This window comes from Rhagoletis pomonella, unplaced genomic scaffold (assembly GCF_013731165.1).
Source record: "Rhagoletis pomonella isolate Grant_MI unplaced genomic scaffold, Rhpom_1.0 Rhpom_scaffold_00837, whole genome shotgun sequence".
Lineage (NCBI taxonomy): Eukaryota > Metazoa > Arthropoda > Insecta > Diptera > Tephritidae > Rhagoletis > Rhagoletis pomonella.
The window spans coordinates 47,991-56,101 of NW_023459391.1; the positions used below are offsets into that span (position 1 = coordinate 47,991).

Sequence of the window (8,111 nt, forward strand, 5' to 3'; positions counted from 1 at the left end):
TGAAAAGGCTTTTGATAGAATCGGAACACACACTGTCCTCACACAGCTTTTGGAATGGAATATTGGAAGAAAAATTCTACATTTTGTTAAATCTTTCCTGGAAAATAGAAGATTTCGTGTACTAATAAATGGCAGTTACTCGAACATTTATGGCATCCAAAACGGTATACCTCAAGGCTCGTCTTTATCTGTAGTTTTGTTTCACATAGTCCTTGAAAAATTAAATAAAACTATCCTACAACACAAACACTTCAAGCATTGTATTTATGCTGATGACTTGTACATTACAGTTAAATATAAATCAGAAGTGGTCTCAAGAAACTAAATAACGACATCGAGCTATGGTGTGACAACAATGGCGCAATTATCTCTACAACTAAATGCAAAGCTTTACACATTTGCAGAAAATCTAAATGCAAACCAGTAAATCTAATTTCAAATAACACTAACATCGAGTACACAAACAAACTAAAAATTTTGGGTCTCTTTTTTAACACAAAATACAACTGGACAGACCATTTTGAATATTTAAAAAAAGATCTTATAAACAGACTTAATCTAGTAAAATGTCTGACAAGTTTTCATAGTAACACGCACATAAATACAGTTCTAAGCATATTTAAATAAATTTTAATAACTAAAATAGACTACGGCTTGCCTATTTATGGTAAAATCAGTAAGCAAAATTTTAAAAAGATTGAATCGGTATATCATGCAGGGGCAAGATTTTGCTTAGGTGCTTTTGCATCAACACCAATAACAAATGTCCTCACAGTTGGTTTACCACGTATAGAACACAAAATTCAAGAAATTACTGCCAAATTGTGTACCAAACTTATGACTCCAATGGAAAAGCCTCACTATTTCAATCCAGTCAAACTTCAACAGCAATTACACCCAAGAATTCCTTCAACTGTTCATACTATATATTTAATAGCAGCAAAAATCGGTCTGGAGTATCAACAAAAACCAAAATGCATTCCAGAAAATCCACCATGGTGTCTAAATAAGCATAGTATTATAGACAAATTAACCCTCTTTAAGAAAAACAATACAAATGTAACAGCCTTTATAGCGTCATTTCCTGAAACTAAAAATGTTTTCAAAGAATGGACTTTTCACTATACGGACGGCTCAAAATCGTACGCTGGTGTCACTTACGCAATAGTGAACCAAAATTTGGAAATTGAGCGCCTTGCAAGACTAGATGACTTTTGCTCAATTTTTACAGCAGAATCAGAAGCCATTTTTTATGACTTAAACAATTATAAAAATAAAAGAGGAAAACACATCGTATGTACAGATTCATTATCGTCAATCCGGGCAATACAAAATGTTGCACATCAAAATGACACAATTTTTAAAATTAGGGACATTCTTATACAATATCAACAAAAGTTAAAATTGATGTGGGTCCCTAGTCACATACATATGTAGGTATCAAAGGCAACGAGTTTGCTGATGAAGCTGCTAAATTTGCATTAAACGCCCCAATACACATACAAAAAACTATAATAAAAGCTGATATAAACCACGAAATTAAACGTTACTTTTCTAAAATTAAAAATGAATTTTGGTCGAGCTATAATCATCACTAGACAAAATTTAACCCGGATGGCACACCGACAATTTTTCCAACTGATTGTGACAGAGCTACATCAAAAAATTCACAAGGCTAAGACTTGGACATACTTTAATTACGCATCAACATTTGGTGGAAAGAAAAGTTGTACCACTATGCATCGGCGTAGCCAGAATGAAATTTAGGGGGGGAGGGGCTCGACCCTATTAAGCTGGCATTTCAGGGTACTATTATATATATATTCAAGGAAAATTTGAACGTTAGGGAGGGGGGGGGGGGGGGGGGCTCGAGTCCCCCCCCTGCCCCTAACTGGCTACGCCCATGCCACTATGTCCTCTTTGTACCAACACAAAAATTTCAATTCAACATCTCCTTGAAGAATGTCCTGCTATAAAAGCCACACAAGAAAGTCTTCACCCTCGCAGAATTCAAACTTACTATTAAATTTTACAAAATCAAATGTATATAGTGTTATAAATATCTTAAGACGCTGTAATATATTTTATACTATTTAATTTAAAATCTTAGGCTGAAAGCCGTTTAGTTGCTAGTGCCTTAGTGTTTTAAGTTTATTTCATAATTTACTTATTAAATAAACTGTAAATAATAATAATAACTATTATTTTTATTTTTATTCTGCCCGCACTGTCACGTTCTTCATCGCCTCCTAGTGCAATATTCAGTGTCTTCAAAGGACCGTCGTTTATTGCTTCATTGGCGTTGCGGTAGTAGTTTTTTTTTTTACATTTCGCCAGGTGCTCACTAAGTTAAAGAAGAAGCAACATCATACGTCGGTTGGAAGAAGCCTTCTGGTGTGGGTTGTGTCCACATAACTCATGTACATAAGTAGCAAAGGCAGCCGCATGAAGAATATTATAAAATAATGGTAAAGGGCATCTTTCGCCGATTGATTGAATATTCTGCTAAGTATTTAACCATGTTATTAACGTCCCTTTGGTTTTGTTGTGTTCTAATATCAAAAGTGACTGTTTCTTCAGACCTCTTACTTCGGTTTTGTAATGCATTCCTCAAAGGATCACAACTGATTTATTTTTCTCGGCATGAGCTGGTCCATTGTTTGCCGACCTGAGTATGTTGTGAGTTCGAAATTGGCAGTTTGTGGTGGTACAGCAGACCAAGTTTTTCCATCTTTGTCAGAATAGTTTCCCGGTTTCACCTGGTTTGCCGTCCTTTTCTCATATTCACTTTCGTCTTCCGGGTCATATTCTGGTGACTGGATTTCCTTAATATCGGAGTCATCTGGAGTTACATCATATTCGTTACCCTCCACAATCTCTTCAGATGCCAAAGGCTCTGTAACTATTTTCCTCGTCTAAATCTTCTAACATCTCGCGAATGCATTCTTGCTGTTCCTCAGGATCCAGTGGATTGAGTCATTCACCATCTTCCATTTTTACTTTTGTAAATTTTTTTCGTTGAGAAACACTGGGCAATAAAAACCCATATCTTTTCAGTCTCCAAGTTTTGCACTGGTTTTCAGCGTTGAACTACATGATGTAACAAGAAACATTACTAGAATTATTTGCATCTACTCGAAAAACCCTTTTCTCACATAAGTTTACATGTTTTGTACCTAAACAATCCTTTACGCATATACATTCAAAACCCACGATGATAAAGTGTGGTCTGAGAAACTCATTATTCATTTCATAAATCTTGTTTTACATACTTAAAATAAACATATTTTGTTAGAAAATAACAATAAATTCTTAGCCAGATTAAAAGAAATGTGTTAAATATTCACATTTTCGTCATTTCCCATACAAAATGTATGTGCATACCCGGGTATGCTACTGTTGACGTACGTATAATTTTCCTGCTGTTAACATGAAGGTTAACCAAAGTTTATCACTTTATCAAACGATTTTGGTGGATAAATGCATAAATTTCACCCAAATTAAACCCTGACAGGTTGCCAGGTGGTCGCTTTTGCTACGAACACATAAAAAACAAATGTACACAATGTACGAGGTAAGAATGAAACGCAACTAGTCATATAAGTTAAATAATAAAAAAAAAATTACGCAGTCATTTACCCTGGTGCGTTCATGTAAGAATGTTGATAAACTGATAAATTTATCCCTTTATCACTTCAGATGACCCCTATTATGTCAAAACAACTGATATCAAATATGGTCTCAACTAATAGCCCAGTTATGCATACTTAGCGTTGCATGAGAGTTGTCGCATAAGAATCTGTTAAATGGGCTTTGCGTGTAAGCGGTTACCGAACGCATAGCACTTAACAGGTAGAATTCTGTAGGGTTTTGATTTTTACGTAAAAATGGAATAGCAGTGCAAGTATGCATAACTGGGCTATAACAGCTGTTCATTTGGTGTCAACTGCGTTTTCATTACATAATAAAAACTGATCAAATGTAGATATCGCAGTGCATACATATCAGGGTTGTTGCGAATATTCGCATTTGCATTCGCAACCGCGGAGCCCCCCATTAATTTTAACATTCGCTTTCGCTTCCGTAATTCGAATATTGAAGGGACCGAAAATTACAGTTATTTTTTTACGGTAGTTAAACTGGGCCAAATATGTTTTATTCCGAAATAAAAGTACTTTCCGGATAATAAACAAACCGCTTATCCAAATTAAACAAGTTTGGTATCCAATGAAGAGGACTTAAATAGCTTTAAAACTGAAATGTCTAAAAGCCACAGATTGAAAAATATTTCAATAAAAAATGTTAATTAATTACCATAGAACAAACATTGTGTCGGGTATGTATTTACATGAATTTCTTTAGTATTAAGTTATAAAAAAATATAAATAGAGGTGGTAACCTTCATTTGTAATTAAATTTAAAAGCTATTTCAGTCCTCTTTCATATGATACCAAATTTGTTTAATTTGGATAAGCGGTTTCTTTATTATCCGAATAGGACGTTTATTTTGGAATAAAAATTATTAGGCCAAATTTAACTCGGAAAAACTAACTGTTATTTTCAGTCCCTGGGATATTGTACAAGTGCACAGACGTATATCTAACCAGTCACAGAAGAAAGCATTAAAAATGAGGCACAAAAACTAAAATCGAAAAAGGCTGATGATGTGACAAATTCCGAAACAACCAAAAGAATGACAATGAAGAATTCTTTCGAAAAAACGGTGTTTAAACAACGATTGTGCCATGATGCTAGATTGTGAAGACGAAAGTCAGGAGGAGCACATCCGACATTTGCAGACCCGATGAAATTCCCAAAAAGTAATTATTGCACCGCAATAAAAATAAATAAATATAACTGAAAGTCCTTTCAACTGGTGCAGTGTCAATCGAAAAGAATTTACAATTTTGCCAATTTCAACTTTTTCAAGTTTGTCGCCTCGAGCGAGTAGTTACATATATAGTGGCGCAGGTTTGATTTACGACACTTCAAGAAGTTTTTATTAAGTACAATCTTCCAATTTTTAAATTCAAGTACTAAAAAACATTCAGTCTTATCATGAGTTTAATTTTTCCCGAACCGGTTCACTTTTGGTTTCCAAGTACATATTTACTATGGGCGGAATACAAATTTTCGGGTGAATTTTTCGGGCAAAACTCAGGATAAGGCAGATTATTACAAAATTTTTAACCTTTCCATTTTTTATTTACCTAAATCACCTAATTTACCCACCTAAATTATTTCTTAAAAATACATGACATCCGCATTCGCATCCGCATCCGCATCCGCGGATGTTAGCTTTTAAACATCCGCATCCGCATCCGCGGATGTCTAAAATTCCACATTCGCAACATCCCTAATACATATGTATAATTGTGTGTATAGGGAAGGAACGTGAAATATGTAAAAATTTCTTTTGTTTCTTCAAAGGAAGAAATACATCGCTACCTAAAGGTGAAAAGGTGCCAAGTCCACTTTTTTTCAAAATTTAGTTTTAGATGCAGAATGACAGATAACGCGAACCTGCATCGATGCGGGTAATTAATATTTTTTTTATGAGAAGCTGTTTTCCATGGCACTGCCTGGGTAACGCAGCAAATTTTCTGGCGCCGATACCTTGAAGCCAGCGCCATAACCGGTATCAACGCATTAAATCAGCGCAATTGCGCCATGCAGTCTCTTTTCGCATTGTGCTTCATCATGCTTCTTTTGGCGCCATTCTGGCTTCTTTTCGCGCCATTCTCTCTTATTTTCCCACCATTCTGTCATCTTTTCGCGCCATTCCCTCTTATTTTCCCGCCATTCTGTCTTCTTTTCGCGCCCTTCTGTCTTATTTTGACAGAACATCATCGGCTAACATCGCGCATCCCTAGTTTGTGCAGCAACGAGAATAGACGGATGGTTATTGAGCGCTCATAAGTGGGACGTTTTGGCTATATATACCAGGTTTTATGAAGTTTTTGAAAGGAAATATTAAGAAAAGATTTTCAACCTGCAGTCCGGTAAAGTAATACACAAAATACATAATTTCTTTACATTGCCAAAGCAATGGATAAGTTGAAAAACATAACCACCGCATCGTGGTTGTGAAAATATCGGCATGCCGTGAAAAAATCTTAAGAAAACCACTCACAGCTGGGAAAAGGAGGTAGCTGAGTATAACATCACACTAGGGGTATTCTCGAAGTCTTGCACGATGCACGGATTGCACGAAATGCAAAAATACTATTCCAAATTTCGAAGAGTACGAGAACACCCCATTGCAAAGTGGTAGCATGCATGGGGAGCAAGCAGCGAAATTATGTATCAAATACAATAACAAGAGACAGCAAAAAAAAATTAAGTGAGCGAGATGAGAGGAATGAGAGAAATATGTAGCAATTCCAACAACAAAACAACTAGCACAGGGTCGCTATTATCTTGCTATGCTATTTTGCAAAATATATACATGGGTTTCGACGTTGCAGCGATAGGAAATGTTGTTTCCCATGAATTTTCTTGTTGTGTGTTTGCAATTTATGCAATCCGTGCAATCCGTGCTACGTGCAATGGCTTTGCAAGATTTGGAGAATACCCCTATTGAGTTTTTAAAAATGCAATGCAAATCGGATATTGTTCAAGCGAGTGTGCTAAGCTCCCAGACGTTTGTGCGAGTAATAGAAGATGGTGTTTTAGAAACGACGAATGTGCTAAAAATGTTGACTTCCTTGCTGCCCAACTCAGGTAAGTTAATGTTCTTGTATTGTTCTTCTTTTGTCAAAAGTGTATAACATTTCTTGTGCATATAACTCCGGCTCCGGTATCCACAGAATTTTCGCACTTAACTCCTTTCGAGTAGGCGGCCTTCGGCCGCGGTTTGGGATTATAGTCCATACTAAGTAAAATTCTCCTTTCTGTGTTGCCGGAGAAGAAGGGCAGACACCTCTTCTTTTGTCAAGGGTATATAAAATGTCCAGTGCAAGCGAAAAAACGCCAGTGAAAATTGTGATTTTGGGCAATTTTTCTAAGAAACCTGAAATATATATAGAATTTTTCTTGAATTTCTTTTTTTGTATGATGCAATTAAAATGTTTCATTATTGGCATGACAAAAACCAATAATCTATGTCCATATTCAGTAATTCGAAAGCTTTATTAGTATAATCCGGTTCAACCTTCCTTAGGGCCAGTTTAATTTTGGATTAAGTAAACTGAGTTTAAATTGAACAGCTGGCTGACATTTGATTGGCTGATCTTAGTTAAAACCAGCCAGATCGGCCGTTTAAAGTTAGTTTAAACCACGGCCGTGCACTGAAATAACTGAAAACTGAAAAACTGAAAATCAGTTTTCTTTAGATTTTCGATCCCGCCACTTACACTAACTTATGCACTTGTATGTATATACTTATTTATTATTAAAATATTTAGTCCGATAGAGTACACCACGATCACCGAAGGAATTGTCAGCATACCATTACTTGGAAGCGAAATCTTTCAAAATCAATTTGGTTTGAAAACGCAACAACATCCCATTATACCGTTATTACAAAATCAATCGGTAAACATAAATGACGTGGCCCACAAAATTGTCGGTATTTTCAATCATCATGATCAGCAGTAGGTAACCTGTAATATTCCTTAATAATATTTTTCATTCAAATTCCTCATTTCTTACAGAAGAAAGGAGCACATTGTTGCGTATTTAAGGCCGATCTTCCTTTATGTAAGCTATCATTAAGCAAAGCAAATCTCGCGGAGTAATTTTAACTCTTCCACAACATCCTTGTTCACAAGCATACTACTAATTGAAGCTATAGAACACTGCCTTACGTTTTATATTCAAATTTTGTTGGCGTTTCAATACAACAAAATAATAATAAAATAATAAAAAATGTCATCTAATAAGAAGAGTGACGTGTGGTTGCACTTCTCGGAGGAGAAGGATAAGAAGGTTAAGTGTAAGTTGTGTGGTCAGCAGTTGTCGGTGTCAAATAAATCGACTTGCGGCCTTATTCGTCACATGAACAGACGACACCAGTTCCAGAGAATCTCTAGACAGGCGCAACCTGTAGAAGAAGTACTTCTTGACATCGAAGGCAGTGAGCTCAACAACAACATCAGTGAAGTCAACAA

The 8,111-nt window shown here is 35.8% G+C and overlaps 1 long non-coding RNA gene across 1 annotated transcript; it reads left to right on the forward strand.

Annotated features, from left to right (window-relative positions):
* The first annotated feature begins 6,661 nt into the window (after nucleotides 1-6,661).
* LOC118751602 lies at nucleotides 6,662-7,687 on the forward strand. The gene is made up of 3 exons (XR_004994568.1): nucleotides 6,662-6,723; nucleotides 7,407-7,595; nucleotides 7,656-7,687. It is a non-coding gene; the product is annotated as an uncharacterized LOC118751602 (long non-coding RNA).
* The last annotated feature ends 424 nt before the right edge of the window (nucleotides 7,688-8,111 follow it).